We start from the raw sequence: 21,754 nt of genomic DNA on the forward strand, positions 1-21,754 counted from the left end.
GATTGGGACCTTTCTGGGTGCATGCAATTAGTAGAATGGGCAATGTCGAGTTAGAGATGCTCGAAGGGGAAGAAATAGGCTTCTTCAATGGAAGTCGCATGAAAAAGTACTATCTTCCTTCCCATCCATTGCACGAGCCACCCATGCATGAAGCCCCTATCAATGTCTACGTAGCCACAATTACCAAACTAATAGATCAAGATGAAGAAGCAGTAGCACCCCGCGTACCTATAAATCACAGTCATCACAGAATGGACGTATTCTTTTGATGCCCTGATCGACGAAGGTGCCGACTGTAATGTCTTGATGCATGACCATTGGACGCACATCGGTTAGCCTAAATTACAGTCCACAACCGCTAAACTCAGCCCATTTGGGGGCAACACTTACTCTCTCTTAGAGAAATGCAAAGTAGCTATCTCCATCGAGTCTGAAAGTATCCCAGTCGTCTTTTATGTGTTATCAAACACTAAAGGGGCTGATGATAAGTCACTACTAGGCCGCACTTTCAAAAAGCAGACAAAATGCAATGTGGACTACAACCTAAATCGCATCCATCTTGCTGTAGGCAATGTGCACATAGTAACTACTTTTAGCAAGGGTCATCTTACACCTCCTACAACTGCAGAGCCACTGATAGAGACCCCCACGACCAAGCCTAAGGAGAAGGTCATGGATATCTCAGCCCACGCTCCAACTGCTAGAATCAAACCCACCCAAGCCATTCACATGGCCAAAGAGCCCATGCTCATATGGGTGCCAAAACGGCGAGGGCCATCTCTTGGTAAACCGCAGAAACATGCTTCTAAATGCAAAAACTATCTGTCCTCGCAGCCTAAGAGGCAGCTCAAATGCTATCGATATAGGCGCACTACCACGCCACGATGGATCTTCAAAGATCTCCTACGAGCACGAGGATACTATGAGGGCAACCCCTGGATATGGGTGCCTAACTGTGGAAGAAGCTCAACTCTTAGTAACCCCACTCCAGCTAGACAGGTTGGCACATACAAAGCACAAACTGCAAAGAATGCTAAACCAGCACCAGTGATGATTAATGACTCCTAACACATTCATTGTCCCAAGCTAGATACCCTAGCACCATCCAAGTCAGAGGAGTTGCACACCCCCATGCCAGCTCGAATGGAATGTAGCACGCCTCCTATGCCATTGAAGCCCACGGCAGCATCTCCAAGTGCTCCAGAGTGCAAAGTTCCATTTGTGACGCCGGAAATGGAGTCACCACTATCCAGCCCAATTGTGCCATCACCACTAGCAAGTCTTAAGCCTTCATACAAAAGACGATCTTTCCTTTCAGTGGGCCAAGAATCTCGCTGAGACCTTGGGGAATGACGTAGTGACGTGCATCAAGGAGTTGGATGACACCTTCACCACATTCGCTAGGAGTTATGAGAGGCTTGACCTAGGACTTCTTGACGAACCCCTTGCTTCTGATGTTCACGCGTTGTCATGCACTTGGGAAGACTACGAGTTTATGACCATCAAATTTCCCAAAATTGCGGCTGAATTAATCGCTAATGGAGAAATCTCAAAGGAGCAGGCTGTTCTCAGAAGACTAGTCACCTCTTACCGCAAGTCTGCTCGCTCTACACCTGAACGAGAACTGGAGGAGCTCACGCAGCTTGCAAGCTCCTCTTCTTCGTTCTTACAACTGTGGTATGCCTTACGACTCCAATGGGAGAAAAAAGGCCGCCGTATCATGGCCAATGTTGAGCAAAGGAGGGCAATCAATTGAACGCGACCCTACTTATGTGGCACCTCTTTTATTTAGAGTTTTGGCCATTACACGCAACATACACTTAGATGATCACCACCCTTACATTGACCAGTTCCTCAAGGAAGAGGAGTTGCATATTGCTAGTCGCCTCAACTCCGGGGACATCTTTCATGATGTCTTGACCTACATCACTCAAGCTTCCATACAACCATGCGAACTTGTTTGCCATGCCCAACTTCAATATAACCCTAACCTTTACACTTGGCTGTTGGCCAAGTAGCTCGCCCCTCACAGCCCATGCGAGCCTTCCTCCTCCCCTCGCTAATCCTAAAAAGGATTCCCTTAACACTTGGGGAAAGGAAGAGGGGGGGGGGATGAGAGCCAAGTGACGAACCAAGTGATGTAGCAAGAGGTATAAAGGATGAAAATGATCAACTGAATTCAAATAGGAAAGAATGCAAGGAGGAAATAGATGTTGGTTGTGAATTATTTCTAATTTTCATTTCTCTGAATCAGCACAGCAAACTGTCGCATGCATTCTTTCTTGGGTTTTGCTAGGAATAAATCAAATTATAACACTAATGTTGACTTGGGTGATGTCAGGCACCTACCATGGCAGGACATGGTAGACTCCCATTCATGGAGGCGGAGCTGACAAAGTATGGAATCAGCATCGAGATGCGTGGATTTAGCCAATTCACATTCAAGCATACCATGAATCTAGATGAAGCCATCCTGGAAGAGCCGGCCGTGAGGGAGCTGGTGGACAAATGTAACCTCCAAAAGTACGTGGAGAAGGTCGGACAGGCTGTAGACTACAGCATGTGTTCGGATTTCTTAAGGAGCTTCAATGAAGGAAGGAGCTGTGGCACGGTCATAGTGAGGGAGGGTGATCAGGAAAGAAGGGTGCAAGTGCCCCTTAACGTAGACATTGTCGAGAGAGCCATGGGGCTCATGCCCAAGAAAGAGAGGCACCCAAAAATAGATGTGTATGCCATGATGGGAGTCAGAAAAGAGGACGTGCATAGGGTCAATGGAATCAATCTAGCTGGCATTCCAGACCCTGTGACGAGGATGCAAGCTAAGATGATCCATGCTCTCTTCTCGGGCCACAGATACAACACACTAATGAGTAGAATTGGCATGCCACTGCTGGAAAGCATTGCGGCAGGAGTTCAAGAGGAGGTGGATTGGAACGGCTTTGTCCGGAAAACTATCAGAAGTTCAGCCACCCTTCTAGCTCCAGCCGTAGCACCAGCTGGTGGGGAATCTTCGACCTCTACCGCACGATCCACAAGAAAGAAACCTACCACAAAAGCCTCTACAATCAGATACGGAGGTGTCCTCACAGCAATCATTGACAAGGCTATCAAGGATGCCGGCATGGAGGAAGAGCAAGCTAGGCACCAAAGCTCACCTCACCATGAGGAAGAAGGCTCGAGCGAAAAGACGACAAGCGACGAAGGAGAGCCTGAAATACCACCCACTCAAACGGCTGAGCCACAGAAGCAAATGAAGACCAACAAGAGCCAGAAAAAGAAGGAGAGACTGAGCAAAGAGGAGCGGGCCGAGGTGAAGAGGGCTCAAAGAGAGTCAAAGAGGGTGGAGGAGCAACGATGGAAGAAGGAAGAGGAAGAACTTGAAAGAGTTAGAGAAGAGTCAAAAAGGGCAGAAGAGGAAAGGCAAAGAAGGGTGGAGGAGGAAGCCAACGAGCTAAGGATGAAAGAACTAGCTGAGTTGGCAGAGACCACTTGCAGATCTATTGAGGAAACTCATGGAAGAGGAGAGATCAACCCCTTGAGTCCCCACCATGAGGGCGAAGCAAGTGGCAGCGCGGAAGTAGCCCCAGTGAGTGTAGGCAAGGGCAAGTCACTCTTGCACCCCTTGCCTTCCTCCTTCGTGCCGGTGCCAACCGACACCACAACCGCCCTGCAACCCACCTCCTCTTTGGACACGGCCTAGTTGATGAGCATGATGCAGATGCTTGTTAGCAAAGTAGCTGAGATTGTACCGGAGACTGGAGCAAAAAGACCCGCCACTGTAGATGCTGAGTCCAGGAAAGATCCGAAATGGCAAAAGCTAGAAGCGTCAACCACCACAACTCCTACTCCCATGCCACCTGGTGCAAACTACGATGCTTATGTGGCTGAGCTCCTAGCACTGTTGGATAAAGCAAAGGAAGAAAAGAAGGTGGCCCTGGTGGAACTGGAAAAGAAAAGGGAAACTTTGGCAGCCTTGAGGCTCGAAGTTTTAAGGCAAGGAGCCAACCAGAAAAGGGAGGTGAAAGTGCTGCAAGATCAACTGGAGGCGAAAACGAAAGAAGCCCAGTACAACGAGAGCCGCCTGAGACAAAGGCTAGAGGACAAAGAACAAAACCTGGTGGCAGAGCAACGGAGCTTAAAATTGCTGGTGCAGCAATATGTCGACCTGGAACAGAGAACAGTTAGACTAAAAGGGTATGGACACTTGGCAGCTCAAGAAGGCGAGCCGAGCAAGCGGCAAGAGGATACCATAGCAAATCTATGGTATGAACTCGAGGAACAAGACAAGCTGGAGAGAGAGATAGAGTTCCTAGCACGGGAAAGTCTGGCAACCCTCGCAGCAGAAGCACAAGGGTGGCAACAGGAGGCACAACGACTGCAAGGTGCGTTGGAGATTGCCAAGGAAGACACAGAGGCCCTCATGGCCATGGCCTTCACGCAACGAAGACTGCACCTTGTGGAGATCCAGAGCCACGAGCAGCTAACGCAAGAAAAGTAAGAACTAATCACTAAGGTAGAACAGAGGTTCAGCATTGCAAATCAAGCAAAAGAAATTGTCAAAGAACAGCTAGCTTGGAAATCCAGGGAGTGGCACCAACTCTGGGTCTTAACAAATGAACAGCAGTAGGTGGTGACCACATTGGCAAGTGAGCTGGAAGAGGGAAGGAGGAAGATGGGTGAAAGAGCCAACGCGTGGGAAGAGAACAACTTTGAAAGAATTAGGCAATTAACAGAGCGCTTGGCAGTGGCTAAGTGCGAGAGAGTGCTTACCGAATTCAAGGCCAAAGCAGTCGATGTATGCGCTAATGCACAAAGGCAAGCCTTTCTCAGCACAGTGCTACATGTCACCCAAGCAGAGGGCAATGATTCAGTGGAGAGGGTGAGAAGGAAGCTGGAGTTGACTACCCGAGCGCTAAGATATGGCCTTCGGGAACGGGATCTTCCCACCGGCACGGGAATCCCGAAGGAGCAACAATTCCACTACCTGCGTTGTGCCGGCCTCTCCACCGTTGAGCTCAAGGAACTAGGGTTCGAAGAACAGGAGCAACCCACACCACCACCACAAGTGGCCCTAGAAGTGGCCGGGCAGAATGCCGAAGAGGGCCTGGACTTGGAGCACGATGCTGAAGAAGAACAATGAACAATGCCCAGTCCACCTCTACCAAACCTCCCACCTGAAGAGCCCGAAGATGCCCACATGCCTAAGCGCATTGTGGCAACCAGAAGAAGAAGGCAAGAACTAGCAGAGGAAGCACAACGCAAAGCACGGTCACTACCCAGACAATTCCTTAATGAGCCAGTGCCACTACGAGGGGATCCCAACCCTATCGATTGGCCTCAGGAATTAATCATATGGTGTGACCGGGAGTTCCAGACGAGACCATTTGAGCTTTCATTTGCCTATCCACACTCGTTGGACCGTGCGTTGCCTCTAGGCATTCTACCTAAGAGCAAGGACCTAGCCAATGACCTGGCGAACAGATGGATAGAAGAGAGAAGCCTTATAATAACCAGGTGGAGGCAAGAGCCTGTAGATTACTGGCAGGACAAGGTGAACAGGGTTTCCAAAACTGTCCAAGGCTACAAGGCACAGCCGAAGTGGCGGAGGAGGATTTGGGATGCTAATTTTGACGCCTGGACCACCTTCTGCAGCTCACTTCCCGAAGAATGTAACGACCCCATCTACATGCCCTACCCCCGTAGGCATGGAGTTGATTATGACTACACTATTCATGGGGATTTTGACTTTCCTAGAATATATAATGTAAATGCCCAAAATCCCGAGGAATGCCTAGTTTTTAGAGTAGAGGTTCTCCTTCCATCCATCAACTGCTTCCTCACGGATTTTTCGTGTTGCCCGGATCCAGCCTTCCTAACCACCTGCAATTATCTTAGGCTTATCAAATTCCTATTAATGCAGAGGCCTACAGCCGAGGAAGCCCACCCTGCTGCTCCCCACCCTAGTGCGATGGGACTGGCACTCTGCTAGGAGGGGAGTAATGTTTACCGCAGCACAGAGGATCTGAAAATGGTGCAGAAGTACGGGAAAATTTGAAGAAGAAGATAACCAAAAAGGCACGGGACAAAGGAAGGAAAAGGCGCCCCTGATGGAGGTCAAACCCTGAAAATTTGAATGACGACCTCTCCAGAAGGCTTCAGTGTCACCTCGAGAAAAGAAAAGAGTAAAAGTGCGCCATTAAATATGAAGGTGCTCCTGAATCCTTGTAAAAAGAGCGCCAAGCTCACTCATGTGCAAATTTTATGCATTAGTAGGAATGGGATAAGTTAGAATGGTGGAAAATAGGAAAAGAGAGCCTAGGCTAATGGCCAGCCATGTAAAAAGTGGGGATGACTGCCCAAAAAGTAGGGCATGTATATAAAGTTCAAAAGTGAATGAGAACCTCATTCTTGTGTGTGGCCAAAGCTTCTTCTTCTTCTTCTCTTGTTTCTTGCCTTCTTGCTTGTGCTTGAATGAAGGATTGAGGGAGTGTGAGGGCGTGAAGGAGTGAGTGTGTGAGCGTGAGGGATCATGGAGAAGAAGCTCCCCATCTTCTCTCTTCATCTTCTCATCTTCTCTTCTCTTCTCCTTTCTCGCACGGCTATGGAGGATGGAGCTTGACGGAGAGGGCTTGAGCTTGCTTGAGCTTGCCGCAAGGATGGTGGAGCTACCAAAGTGCAAGAGAGAGGAGGGAACTCAATCGAGCATCAAGGTAAGCTCACTACACTCGTAAGGTAGGCATTGCGCATTGCGTATGTGAGAGGTAGCCATGGCCGCTCGGCTTGAAACGCTTGATCAATAAGCGGTCCGTAGGTCTCGGGGTAGAGCTCCGTAGCTCCCCTCCACAATCTCAAGGCACATCAAGGATAGGACACCTCGGGCTTGCTCGGATAACCTATCACCCTGAGATCAATAGAACAAAACAACTTCATTCTAACTAGATAGACTAGCTCCTAGTTGCACAAGCACATGCACCACTCACTGCATAAGTAAGGTAGAGACACCCCTTAAGAAGAGCATGAGTGACATGGGGTGTACACTAGAATTCTTGCAGACCCTTCAATATCATTGTCCCATGTCAACAATGATCCATTATGCCTTCACCACTAGAAACCACCACTCTCCCACACTTTGATACGTCCATGTCAAAGTGCAAGCAACCTTTGACCTTGTAAGCTATCTCTCTTTACCAAATCCTTCATTATCAAACACCATCCCTCCTCTACCACAACCTCCTCATAGACCATTGCATCATTCCTCACTTGTGATAGCAAGCTATCTTTGATGTGAGTCCCATGGGACACTAGAACTTGTCTAGGCGGGGGACATAATATCAATTGCAAGCTACCTTTGACATGAGTGCCATGGGACTGGCACTTATCTAGGAGGGGAACATAATGTTAATTACCGGAAAAGGCTACAAATTTTTTTAAAAAGGACTATTATATAAATCAATTGAATACTTTATTTAGAGTCGGGCTCCCTCCCATACAAATCACATCAAATTAAGCAACATCATAAGATTATGATGAGTACTAGTTAAAATTTTCATTAAAACTAAGGCTTATATACATTAAAGGAGGGAGGAGTAGTCATGTGGCTAAAAAGAGGATTGGATACCCAAGGGGAATGAAAAAACCTTAACCCTAAAAATCATATATAAAAGAGCCTCCACATCTTTGCCATCCTAGAAAATCTACTTAGAAGTGGATGGTGGGGGTACTCTAGTATTAATCAAAGAAAAATTGGAACCTACAATATAATCAACAACACTTGTTTCTGTTGCACTTGCAGATTTCAAAATCATAGTAGGATGCACTTTAAGCCCATGATCTCCCCACGTTGCTCATAGAGTGTAACATCAACATTTGCTGCTTGGACGTTTGTTGGCTGATATAAATTTGTAAGGGAACATTTGAGTTAGTCAGTGGCTTGATTATAAATGAAAGTATAGGTGCTCCTACTATCTACCAAAATGTAAACCACATTTCTATGAATGCTGCCTTGAATCCTCGAAGTATTAGGGCTTCTAGAACTTGTTTATGTATCCATGGAAAAGGAAGAGGCTAAAGTAGAGCTACCTGATAGTGCATCATAATCATTTCCACCTAGATCAAAAGGTACATAGCCACCCAAATAAAAAGGACAATCTTCTAATGAGTCATAGAATTGATCACTACTAGCCACAAATTCTTCAGTATGAGTGTGGTTATAGGGAAGTAAAACATCCTCCTCATCACCTAATTCTTTTATGCTAAATTTCCATTAACTTTGGCTTTCTTATGGATGTATTTGGTAGCATGGTATTGAGTGTATTCGGAAACACAAGCCCTTTTGTTCCATTCCTTTAAAAGATCCATAGGGATGAACTTTGTATTGCCTTGATTTGGAGAGGTTCTTGATTTAAAATAAGTTTTTTTATTCTTTATTTTAGGGATGTTTGTAGGTCTGACATTGCCTCCTTATCTTTGGCATTTTAGGCAGATATGTCGAGACCCTTGGGTTGCTTATTTGCAAAGTTGGTCCTCCTAAAGGATCCCTAAACTAGCCTTGCACCATAAGTGCCTTAAATGCCTTCTAAGTCTGAATGAGTCAATTCTCCCATTTTATATATCTCCACCAAGTTTTACAATAACTCTTTCCAAATGCAAAGTAGAAAATGTGATCTTTGGCTCATCACTTCTTGGAAAAATGTTAAACTAGGACTTCAACTTAAATGTCCATTATTTTGAGTTAGATGGAGATTAGGAATGGCCATTGTAGTTGGACAAAACAATCTTATTGTTCAATTCCCAAAGACCAATTGTCCATTATTTGGCTAATCATAATAACTACCCATTTGACCTCCATTGTTTAAGTTCTCCCAAATGATGGTTGAAACCTACCAACAAGTAATGAACCTTTTTGTCCTTGAGAATTCAACCCATGAACACTTCCACGATGATCATCATGATATTGAGATGGCTCGCCCATTTCATAGTGATTGCTTGGAGTTCTTCTTCGTCCAATGATTCCTTAAGAGTTGGAGTTAATTGGTTGAACTGGAAGCTATCCATCCATGCTTGCTTGAGCCTTATCTCTATTATGTTTTGCCCCCATTTTAAAGAGCATCCATTTAGCTATTTGAGATGTAAGTTGAGTAGTAGTCTCCACAAGCTTGTCAATAGCTTCATTGGTTTTAGTGCCAATTAGTACCATTTAATCCAATTTTCTAATGTTCAATTCATTATGTCTGGATGCATGCCTCATCTCATGTTCACACATTGTAACATTGAGTGTGCTAATCTCTTCTTGGATATAAGGTCTTCCTGCGGTCTATCATGTGCCTTATTCTTGCCTTTATTCCCTATCATAATAATGTAGTCATACTAAACTACTTGTCAATAGAACTATGATATCTTGATGTAGAAAGATGATGATCCTCTCTATAGAAATACTTAAGCTCAATATGATTGGATCAAAACAAAAAAGATATGGCTACTAAAGTAAGATATACAAAATCTGTCCACTATTTATCCTTGCCAAATTTGAGTTTCAATTGCTCTAATTTAACCTCTTTGCTTCAAGAATCATTCCAAGATGATTAATCTATGAGTATGTTCCTATGCAAGGCATAAAGTGGCATATCCAAGGTCATCTACATGGGCTCTAAATCATTGGGAGGTAGCCAATTTTCTTCTTGTGTTAGTTTGTTGCACCCCATCAATATCCTCAAGAGTGAGGGAGGGCCACCTCTCTTTTATCCCACTCTCTCCCTAGTATCCATCATTTTCCTAGGTGGGTATCATTTCTCGAATTAGTTAAATGGAAAAAATACTAAGAATAGAAGTATTGAAATGGATTTAATAGACAGAAGCTTTCAATCAAATGAAATGGAATTGAATATTGAATATTGAATATTAAAAATGGATGGGATAGGAAATATACCTCAGTAAACTCTCACTAATTTACTCAATATCCTCTTTCCATAAATGGATTGATCAAGAGGAAAAAAATTAATGATAATAGGTTAGAGAATCCATAAGTATGAACTAGATGAATCTATAAGCATGAATGATGCTTTGAATGGCTCTATCAATCCAATGATTTCAGAAATAGAATGATTCTAATAATCCAAAGATTCAAGATAAAAGACTGAATGATGGATTGAATCTCTCTTTAGTAAATGAATTCAATGTCAAAAATAGGATTTAAGATAGATTAAGAAAGATTTATGAGAAGTATCGCTTAAAATGAAGCTTGTTGGAGCTTGAATGAGTATGATGATATCCATAGATTGATTCATTTGATTCATTAGACATGGAGGTCCAAAGACACCTCCAATATAGCCTTCCAATGACCCTCAATGATCTTGAATGCTCCAATAAGAAAGAATGGGCTGAAATCGAGATTGTTGCCAAATCCTTACTCTTCTTCTAATGATGGATCGATGAGTCTTCAAACCGATGAATCGTGATGCCTCCTTCAAGATGTTTGATATAGATGAGCCATTTGATTAGTATAATGAAGCCTTATTTGAAGATCTTATAATTTTAAAAATATATTCAATGGCTAGCATTGTTGTCCATTATGATTTCAAGAGAATGAAAGTGCCAAGAAGAACAAGAGAGAATAAAGCTCAATCAATGCCAACAATAGTACCAAATATAAGGTTTTTGTTGGAGTAATGAACTCGATAATGGTTGAAGATGGAGATGATACCTATTTTAGATAAGTTCAAAATGCACTGAAAAATGCATTGAGCTACTTAGAGCAAAGACTAGCCACAGACTCTTGACAATGGTGTTGAGAAACACGAATCTAGAGTTAGTTAGCTATGGTGGACGCAAATCAAACACACGATACATTATCAGAATGAGAGACTGTAACTCAAGTGAATTAGGTTCTAAGATAGATTAGCTCTTGGACTCATAAAGACAGTCTTGAGTAACTCAAACTGATAGTTCTATTGCATTGAAATGAGTGTCAAGTACATGTCTTTATAGCCTTTTGAATAGTACCACTCTCCTCTGATGAGTATGATCATCATTAGTTGCAGTTTGTTGAACAATATAAGCTCGAGAACATTCTTCATCATATCTGTGTTTATATTGTGCATATGGGATGCTGAACCCTCTTCCCAGAGCACACATCATTTGTCTATCTTCTAGCCTCTTCAAGGTATACATCTAGCCTCTACGGGCAATCATCATTTGCTATTCTCAACACCCCCCCCCCCCCCCCCAAATGATGAGTCTCTACCCTAGTTGGCTTTTGCCCCCCTGCATGTAAACATGGACTAGGAGACTAGCTCTTTAGTAGCCTAGTCAAGTTAAGGCTTGAAACTTTACATCTTGGTAGGATTTTTAAATCCATTATATGGGAATTTGAGTTTTTTATTTTTTGCAAAAAAAAAAAGAAAAGGTTTGTAGCAGCAGAAAATATTTTATTCATCCTTTTTGTTTTGTTGCTTCTTTGGTAACCTTTGATCTTCTTCTTGGTCTTTTGTTCTTCATCTTTGACTTGTTTTTCATTATCTTGTGCTCTAGTCTTCCTTGTGAGGTCCTTTGGTCTTCTTTCTCAGTGAGTTGAGATGGATAAAAAATAGATACATTGATGTAGCTTGACGTGACATAAACCTAGTACACATAGATTTGGCTTTTGGCTTTTCATGGACCTTAGGATACATAGCTTTTGAGTCATCATGGGTATCATAGTGTCTAATACCCATTAATCTTAGGTAAAATTTTACTTTAACAATATAGATTTGGACTGAAAATGTATTGCTACACATAAAGACTTCTATAGGTCGCATGTTTGTATCGCCCTCGGTTCCCATGGCAATCCCACCCTTCCAAACAATAGACACCTGAGGCAACAAGGAAAAAGTGAAGATTGGCCTTGTAACAACGGGCAGGTAGCATGTAATTATGGAGATATTTTTCACTTTATTAAGTGTGTCAAAGAAGGATCCTTCATATACTATAGGCTGCAGCTTCAGGTCATCTCGGGGATCTGACTATGGCTTCAATTTGAAAGAAGAATGTGATTTGTAGTTTGTATCCACCTTCCTCAAGGCAGAGACCCTGTAGCAAACCTCATGTGATCTTTTACTGCTCATAGCTGTTGAGGAAATTGTTGAAGGAGGCAACCATCAGCAATAGTGCAGCCAGAGTAAACCTTTCTACCCCACCTACGGCGACTGGTCCAGGAGAGGACATTTATCTAGACAATACAAATTCGGAAAACTGTGTAGGCTTCTCAAGCTGGTAGAATGGAGTACCTGAGGCTCCTACATTGCTCCTACTGTCGCAGGTGCTCTCCGGCACGGGTCGAAAACCCCGTTGTCTATTTTACTGGCCATAAGCGGTGAGCGAATATGCTTGCCCCACCGTGCAGTGGTGGTGTGCTCACTATTTGGCATAGACAGTTCCCTCGGAACCGCCTTTTTAACCTCAGCTGTTTTTCCTTCCAACGGCTGATGAAATGCATGTTGAATGACTTTCTCAATAGCATCCTCTGAATCAAAGCTGATAAAGCCAAGTCCACGGGGCCACTGGGTATTATGGTCATACATAGCCACAACATCTGTGATGTTCCCAATCTAAGAAAAATAATTCTTGAATTCCTTATCTGTAATAGTGGAGGCAAGATCGCCAAAAAAAAAAAAAAGGGTGCAGGGGATGTTGTGCTTCTCAAGGAGGATTGTATCAGCGATAGAAGGATCGACGAAAGAAATCACACCACTAACTACCTATCTCATGACTCTGATACCATGTTGAGAAACACGGATCTAGAGCTGGTTAGCTATGGTGGACACAAATCAAACACATGATATATTATCAAAATAAGAGATTGTAACTCAAGTGAATTAGGTTCCAAGATAGATTAGCTTGGACTCATAAAAACAATCTTGAACAACTCAAACTGATAGTTCTATTCCATTGAAATGAGTGTCAAGTACATGCCTTTATAGCCTTTTGAATAGTACCACTCTCCTCACTACGCATATGGGATTCTAAACCCTCTTCCTAGAGCATACAACATTTGTCTATTTTCTAGCCTCTATGGGCAATCATCATTTGTTATTCTCAACAAATGGTTACCAACTTGTTGAGGATGATGACTAGAATCCTTATCACTAGTCCTTTGAGCCTAGTAGTAAAGATCGATGAGAAAAAAGCTTGAAGAATCCATGGCAACTTGGAAGAATGACTAAAGAAGAGGATTGTTTGAAAAGTAGCAATGACTTTACTCTAAACCACGTTTTGACAAAAATGCCTACAAAAAAAGATTCAAAATGAGTGACAAGCTACTAAATTGGTCATTACTCCATGTTTCTATGTCTCTGCTCTCAATAACTATAGACTTGTCCCCTACTATTTGTGGAAGGTCCTCTGGTCATACAAAGGTAACATCAATGGCTTGTAAAACCTATACAACACTATCTTGGAATTTTCGTAAATTGAAATTGTTATGAAAGAAAGGAGAAAGAAATGGATCAAAGACTGTGATTTGATACTACTTGCAAGAGGTTGAGCTAGAGAGGAGAGAGAAATACTAGAACAAGAAATAGAATTGAGAAAAAGGAGAGAGAAAGAGACATAAAGCCATAAAATCTTAACAAGAAGGTGAGAAGATGAAGAGACTTGAACTTGTATTATGTTATGGTGAAAATGAAAAGTTTTCTCTTACCTAGACTAGCGTAGCACCAAGTATTTATAAAATAACCCCCAAAAACAAGTGTCCAAATACACTTCATTACATCACAAAATATCATACGTTTCATATTCATTATCCATTCATACATGTTCCCTTTTTGTGACCTTTCTTCATTTCCCATCCAAAGCAAAGTAGACCTTTCATAAATATGTTGTATAGATTCTCACACACAAACACATAGGTATCCTTTGTGGTTCATGGTAAGAAAATAAGTGCACAAATCCATGAATGTAAGTGAACCACTTAAGACCCACTCTTGATCCATTTCAAAGGTGCATGAATATCATGTAGCACTTTCAATCTGAAATCATGTGTTTCTTAGAAATCTAGTGTGGGTCACTCCTTGCTAGAAATGAATGGGATCATGGATATTTTGAGCTTTTCAAAAGATGAATCATTTGAAGTCTTGTAGGTGTGCTTGTCAAAGAAGATATCAAAAGCTAGAAGCTCTGTTAAGTCCTACATGTATATAGCAAATCAACCACATATGCACATAGGCAAGTATTTCTTCAAGTCAAGTAATCCAACAATTTCTTGTCAAAAGAAGAGAAGAGAATATGACTATAGTATATAGAAAACCTATATATTCATTATGAATGGCATCAACTATGAATGTTTCTGATGCTCATCTCGTCCACTATGAATGAGTGACAAACTTATGCTTATATTCCATACTTGCAAGAGATAATCTCCATGAAAGCAATATTTAACCCTTCTAATGTTTCTTTAGGTTATGATGGTCTTTTACTTTGCATGGACCAAAGACATGGTTGCATGTAAATCTAATCACACGCTTAATTATTCCCTTTGGTATCCATCATCATCATTTGTGAGATTCTACAACTTTATTGTTAAGGATAGTGCTGTATGGATGCCTCCTTCAACTTGTCATGGCTTTGATAGGAAACTCTTAGAGCTCTTACCATGAAAAATAAAAAAGAGGATTTATGAGTATGGTTAATGAAACCCTACATCAAAATGTAGAATTTTCTTATGCTCACCTTTAGCATTAAAAACACTTTACCTTCCTCTTCATATCTCCATGACAGCATGACAAGTAAAGGTCCTGGAGGTAAGAAGACCAAGACGAGAATATTGATGGTGTGACTGAACAATCTATTTATAATATTAAGAGTAAGGGAAAAGAGAATAATATCCTTACATGATGTTGTGTGTACCCCCTTTGATTTGCTATAAAGTTTCAAGCACAAGCTCGAGCTTGCCATGATAAAGGAGGATGCAGATAAAAGATAGAGGGAGGGGGATATGGAGATGGAGATCATAAAGCTCAAGCTACAATAGTGGTGGAGGATACAGAAGCAAGGCAGGGATGCAAAGTGTGGTTGAGAAAGGTCAAGCAAGGGGGAGAGTTTGAATGGATGTGATAGAAAATAGTAACAATGGTGGAAAACAACCCAAGGTGGAACCTATAGCCAAAGCAAGATGAAAGTAAATGCAACAGGACAGAAGCTATGGAGAAAAAAAGGGGAAAGCTATGGTGGAGAGAAATAGCCAAATTGGTGGAAAGGAAGCTACAACACAAATGGGAGAGTGAGAAAAGCAAGAGAAAATCAAAAGTTTAACACGGAATGGTTTGGGAAGGTGTTGGGAGGGAGACGAGTGCCTTTTGGGAGAGAACTATTAAATTTAGAAAGTGCAACTCACAAAATAACAAGACTTTGAAGAGAGATAAAGTTTGACTCACACAACTCCCACTAGATAATTGAACGTTGATATCTATTTTACAAGTAGCATGGGCCACAATGGATCAACCTAAGAGTACATTGGATTAGCATCATATTGGCTAAATTTTTTGAAAGCCAAAAATTGTGAGACTAATGGTTTGGCCCATTTTGAGTGTACTTATTCTCAATGGTTACACTCTATAAGCACATGGCTACAAGCTCTTGTGATTGTAGTGGACATAATAAGTGGATGCAACGAAGAAGGGATTGGCAACACAAAGCAAGTGGAACCCTGTTCCTCATAGATAAGTTAATTATAGTGAGAAGAAGGGGGGTGTTGATGAATGTACTTTGAGCAATGTCTTCAAAATGTAGTCCTCAATTATTTCTAACAGTTCAAAATAATGAAATAGTTGTAATATATGGGTCCACTAGTGAGCTAGATGCACTACACTTTGTCTATTTAGATCTCGAGCCAATCAATCACTAGCCATAATTTATACTAGTAGGAGGAAAATTAGTGCAAGTGGGCACAACAATGCATAGCTATAAATGGCCAATGAACCAAAGCCTGTAGAGGACCTATGTCCCAAATAATGACTCATAAATCACCATTTGACCTTCCATGCATAAGTAGCTAATAGAAACACAATCGATAGCCCTTATTTCAAGCTTTAGTATCACACACATGCATGCTTGCACACCCACATGCATGTGTGCACGTGTGCGCACACATGCGCGTGTGTGCACACACACGCACACACACGCGCGCGCACGCATGCATGCATGCACAGTTTTGCACTCTCATAGAAATTTTATAGTCCATACTTAGTCCACTCCTTAAGAAAGTCCATTCATGTGACCCTTTGTAATTTACTTACTTCTCATTAACATTTTAGTAACCCACATACACATACTTCTTAAAACATGCTTTTCTTTATATGCATGCATGAATGCACATGCTCATATGCATAAATATCTTCAACTTATGTATTTTTAACATGCATGTATAAATATGCATGTCTAGACCCACATATATCGCTTGCATGTGTGCATGATTTCAGATATTTTGACATTTATTTTAGATAGCTTCTTCACTTTCATGAAGTCTTTGACCCTAAATCTCTACTCTTACCTTGGCAAGTCCTTGTGTTTAGATCACCTTGTCTTTGACATAAAAGTGAAATGCATCTTTTAATAGCTATATTGTTATGGTACCTTCTTTTGTGATTCATGATGTGCAATAACTTGTAGCACTATGGTATTTTCATTTTATAATGAATTTGATCATGTAGATGTGTCTTGAGTTGTGTTGGTGATAATGATAGTATTATGCACTTTTCAATAACTCAAATTGGTTCATTATATGAATACATTGTTAGAGTGTCTTCTAAAACCACATTAATGCATTGTCATGTTGCCTATCTCAACGTTTCCCTTTAAATTTATAATAACCAATATTTCCATGTAGCACATTGTGTACTTCTTATGCTTTAAATCAATGAACATTGTAGTGTGTTAATGTACTTGTCTCTATTTGAAAGAAATGTTGTAAATATTTAGTGTTTGTCTCATTTGTTTTGTCTCAACAATTGAAGGGTGAGTTTAATTGTTACAAAGCATTATTTACTACGGACCATGGTTTTTCTACTTCAAAAGTAGTCACAAATAAGTTGGTGGACCTAATTATCAAAAATCACTCTTCTTTAAGTTTTCTTTATAATATGACAATATTTGTGGTGCTTCAAAATCTTTATATAAGTGTAATATTGGTAAACATTTAGATTTTATAATGTGCAATTATGTTAAATAAAGATAAGCAATTACAACATATTGATAGATGATTAAATAAGGATACCTAAACCTCACATTTCTCTATGCCTCTCAAAAAGAAACAAAAAATACTTTGGCATGCTTTTAAGCACCCCTAAAGGCGCACAACATTGTTGATCTACAAGTACCAAAAGTTTCAAACAAAGCTTTCAAAGTTGGGATCTTCTTAATTAGCTTAGAATTCTTTAAAAACCAAATATGACTTATTGCAATAGACATTGCAATGTGCCATGCTCAAGCTAATTCTTCATCCATGTATGCTACCTCTCCAAAAAGGGTAAGTCTTAAATTTATTACATCCTTCAAACAATCATTCTTTATTCATCTCCTAACCTTATTCCATAAGATCATTGCATCCAAACACTCTTACAATAGGTGTTTTGCATCTTCTTCCCTTGCTCATAAGGGACACAATTAATAGGACTTTCATATTTTTGGCCATCCTATCTTTTGTAGGGAAGCATCATGTGACCACCCTCCACTTAATGAAACTTAATCTAATAGAGGGGGAGACACACCATGTACTTTTAATTATTATTTGCCAAGTGGACACCCCTATCAAGGTCACCTTCTTGTCCATGTACTCTCCATCCCAATGAAGGTGGAGTGGAAGTCCATAGCTAGCAATGTTATCAAAATAAGATTCTAGCTTCTATAATCATAAGCTTTGTCGGTGAACATGTTAACTAAGACAAAATCCTCCTCCATACCCAAGGCAAGGACCATAGAGAGAGAAAATTTAGGATTGGATGATGTATACTTCAACCAAATATAGCCCTAGGCTTCGAGGGCTCGCAAGATGTGGAGAGGTGCAAGCCACCTCCTTAATGTTAAAACTACTCCACTTAACATGCCGCTGAAGATATACTATTGCTATGTTAGAGATAGAGAGGGGAGGCGCACGCGCGCACACACACACACACACACAGAGGGAGTGTGTGTGTGTGTGTGCGCGTGCGCATGCGTGTGGGTGTGTGTGTGTGTGTGTGTGTGTGTGTCTGTGTCTGTGTGTGCGTGCGTGGGTGTGTGTGTGGATGTCTCACCCTCACCCTCCCATGGAAGTGTCATGGTTTCTATCATAATTGTTTGTGCATTCTGATGCAATGGATGAAGCAATAGTCGCCTACAGTGAATGACTTCTTATCGTGAATACCATAATAGACATGTTTGGCAACTCTCTCTCTTTTGGTTGTCACATGGAATGCACATTATCCTAAATATGGGCTTTCTCAATAGGCTTTAGACTATTTTCAATGGTTGGCTAGGACTAGTGGTGCATTGATTTCTATTGATGATATAGTTGTTCCAACTTGAATGCTCATGGCTACATATGAGATGTTGAACAAGGTTAGTTGAGGCTATACTTTTTATATGGTGGAGAACATTGATTAAGGAGCTCACCAATGTCTTGACAAGATCTCTACTTGGGATGTAGTCTCCTAGAATACATTGTAGTGTTTTCATCTATATGTTGAAGATGTGTTTTTTATGATGAAGCATTGGACTGCTTCCAATTATTAGAGTTGAAGAACATGTGTATTCAATACAATGATAAGATTTGGAGAACAAATGCTCAAAATCTATCACATTTCTTGACAGTTCGTATGTCAATAACTCAATTGACAATTAAAAGTTAATTTGCAAGATTAGCACATGACTTTTGATATGCTAAAGCTCCACAATGCCTACAACCTACATCACTGATTCGGCATGTCAAGTTTCTTAATATGTATTACAAGAGATTGATTATTTTTAGGAAACACTTTTGATTGTGTGATAGATATGGAGTAGATGGTTGATTTGGGCACCCAATTTTTTTAACATCTATTATCATTATTTAGTTATTTTGAGAAAGATTTTTGGTCATGAGATAGATATTTAGGAGTATATTGTTGATTTGGCCAACCAATTTTGTTAATGTCTATTAGCATGTGGTTGTAATATGAGAGAGAGAGAGAGAGAGAGAGAGAGAGAGAGAGAGAGAGAGAGAGAGAGAGAGAGAGAGAGAGAGAGAGAGAGAGAGAGAGAGAGAGAGAGAGAGAGAGAGAGAGATTTATATTCATGCCTCAAAGATCTCAAGGGCATTCAAGGCTGCACGATGGTACATTCTTAGAATGGGATCTCTTACACTATATGTCCCATTCATTTGATTGATCACGAACTGCAAGTCGCCTTTCACCAATAACCAGTGAATACCACCACGTCTAGCTAGATTCAACCCCATAAGCAAGGCCTTGTATTCCACCTTGTTATTCATAAACGTAGTGCCTAAATGCACTCCCATTTTTAGAACTACTCGACAATGAGGGTCTTTAATGACAACCCCAACACTCACATGCTTAGCAAGTCCTCGAGAAGCTCCACCAAAATATAATGTATAGACCCAAGCTTCATTGATGTAACCTGCCATGGCAATCAACCTACTCGTACTTATGATAATCAAAGTCTAATTGAGAGGGAGGGTGTAAGACAAGTACATTCCCTCCTTCCTCACTAAACTCAATAGGGATGCTAGTAAGAACTATATGACAGTGCATGTGTGCACAGTGTATGATACATATGTAGGGTGGATAATATCTTCAAACCATGGTTCTAATTGAAGGAAATCATTATGTTACATAGCAATGTGAGATTTGAAGATATACCTAAATTCTCTATATTTGTCAATTATGTATGTAATAGTATAGAGAGAAGGGGGGGGGGGGGGGGGGGACTTCTATATGCATATGATTGTGGGTGCCCTTTATGTGATGTGAATGTAGGTCTATGGCATCATCAACCTAAATGATTCCTTTTTGTAATCATGATACACATGTAACAAAAACCAGATTGCACTTAATGTTAACATGTTAGATATAAGCATGGAAGGTATCATCTAGTATTATTTATATGTATTATGCAATCCATTTGCAAGTACACAAGATGGAAGCCTATAATCTTTTTTATTTATTAATAACCAAGGCACATGTAAGCGCATTATAACTTATTGCTATGCTTAATCATACTATCTAAAATTTGCAAGTCTCAAAAAAGAACCTTACCCAAAGTAGATACTCTCCCATTATTTTATGTCAAACATAGTTTTATACATGGATTCGTGTGTCTATATGTATATGCCTAGTCTCTAGAGGATATTTTCATGTTGGACATGCATTGAGGAAAGAGGGTAGTAAGAATTTATTTAGGATTTTGGAGGAGGAGGGCCTTACCAATTTCAATTTACAATTAGGACATTCTACCAACTAATGTATTTTAGATTCCTTATTGATATAATCTAAATGTCTTAGAATTGTGACAAATTATGTTACTAATATACCAAGCTGAAATTTTACCCTCAACATCCAAGCACATTGTTTTAGTTTGGTGCTATCATTGGAGAGTCCATAAATATCTTTTATCATGATTGTAGAGGAAGATCAAGGTACTATGATATAATATATGTAAAAACTAGGCCATTGCCATCTTCAATCTTTGCTTTTATTTGTTTTTGGCTATTATACTTTAGATCCTTGAAGAAAAAGGAGTTGGTAGCAACTCCTTTCCATTTTCCTTTTAGTTGTATCTTAACACTTTGAGCTCTACTTCTTTCCATATCTTTGATGAGACTTTCAATGTTTTATAGCAAAGGAACAAGAATTTGATCATTAGGATGAAGAGTAATAGCATGCACAAGAGCTTCTACATCTTGCAAGTTTATCATTGCTTTGTCTTTTATTATGAGCTTTAAGATACCCTACCATGGTGCTTAATGACTTCAATAATCCTTTTATTACATTTTGACCACCTTTCAATTGGATTTAGAAGAGGATCTCACGTTGGAGCTCATTCCCTCAACTTTTTGCTAGTCACTTAGAAAGCATTGAATTTGGAGTGTCACGAATAGCCCCAACAAGATGAAATGATGTAATAAGAGGACCATGATAAAGGACTAAGTTATAACACATGAGAAGCACCCCTAGGGTGCATGTAATAAAGCATCAACAAGGTGTGCAAAACATGTGAAAACCTTTAAAATGATTCATAAATCATTGAACTACAAGGAGAAGCTTTTAAAATGAATCGTGAATGACTAAACTCTAATGCATGACAAGGGAGAAGCTGTCTATTGTGTATTTTTCATATTTCCTCACGCTACTACATTATTCTCTTTCTTGTTCCCTCTTTTTGTTGATGATATCTTATATGAATAAAGATAATTCCATAAAACAAGGCTTGCAAGCTTATCCTAATAACTCAAAGACATCCACCTTGATATCTACCAATGCAATTAGTGCATACCTACATTAATAATCTTATTTAAATAATGCATGAATGAGAGTAAATCTACAATGCCAATCATTTTCTACATAAATTAACTTTGAATTTGCTCTAAATAAATAATGCATGAATGATTTTTTAATCTACAACAGCAATGATGCTCTACATAAATTAACTTGATAGTTGCTCTAAATAGTACAACCTCATACAATCATTATTGGGTTCTCTTCCTTCTCAACAAGTATAGTAGTGTCTCAATTATAAAACTTAGGCAACAAAT

Source organism: Lygodium microphyllum, chromosome 30, assembly GCF_053477565.2.
Source record: "Lygodium microphyllum isolate KBCC chromosome 30, Lygodium_microphyllum_v1.1.10, whole genome shotgun sequence".
Taxonomy (NCBI): domain Eukaryota; kingdom Viridiplantae; phylum Streptophyta; class Polypodiopsida; order Schizaeales; family Lygodiaceae; genus Lygodium; species Lygodium microphyllum.